Source organism: Chenopodium album, chromosome 26 (genome assembly GCF_948465745.1).
Source record: "Chenopodium album chromosome 26, dcCheAlbu1.1, whole genome shotgun sequence".
Lineage (NCBI taxonomy): Eukaryota > Viridiplantae > Streptophyta > Magnoliopsida > Caryophyllales > Amaranthaceae > Chenopodium > Chenopodium album.
In genome coordinates this window covers 20,986,099-20,986,683 of record NC_137859.1, presented here as the reverse complement: position 1 = coordinate 20,986,683, position 585 = coordinate 20,986,099, and the positions used below count along the sequence as shown (strand labels likewise).

Below are 585 nucleotides of genomic sequence, written 5' to 3'. Positions count from 1 at the left end.
ATTCCGTGATGAGGACATTCTCTTTGATACTCCTTGAATCTTTCCCATGCTTCATAAAGACTCTCATTTGGCTTTTGCTTGAACCCTTGAATTAAAGCCCTTGCCTCCGCCGTCTTCTTTTGAGGATAGAAAAGGGACAAGAAAGCTTTAGTGACATCATCCCACATTCTCAATGAATTGGGCTTCACCTCTTTGTCTAGCCATTCCAAAGATCTTCCTATGAGAGAGAAAGGGAACAACGTAAGGCGGATAAACTCTTGAGACACTCCATTAACCTTGATTGTGTTGCAATATTTTTCAAACTCCTTAAGATGGTTCAATGGGCTCTCATTCTTAGCCCCACTATATTGTCTCCTCTCAATTAGGGTGATCATTGCCGGCCTAATTTCAAAATCGTTTGCCGGTGTTGTAGGTGGACCTATGCCGCTCTTGAACCTATCTGCACCGGGCACTCCTAATTTATTCAAGGCAACTCTTGGTTGTTCTCCCATGACTTTCTCTTGTTCAATCTCTTCTTCGCTTGAAGAACTATAATCCAATGTCTTGTTTGCTACTCTCCTCCTTGAGAGAGTTCTTTCAATCTCC

The 585-nt window shown here is 42.4% G+C and overlaps 1 non-coding gene across 1 annotated transcript; it reads left to right on the top strand.

Annotated features, from left to right (window-relative positions):
* Positions 1-106, top strand: LOC145618791 (small nucleolar RNA R71). Its single transcript, XR_014108038.1, has one exon. It is a non-coding gene; the product is annotated as a small nucleolar RNA R71 (small nucleolar RNA).
* Positions 107-585: the final 479 nt, after the last annotated feature.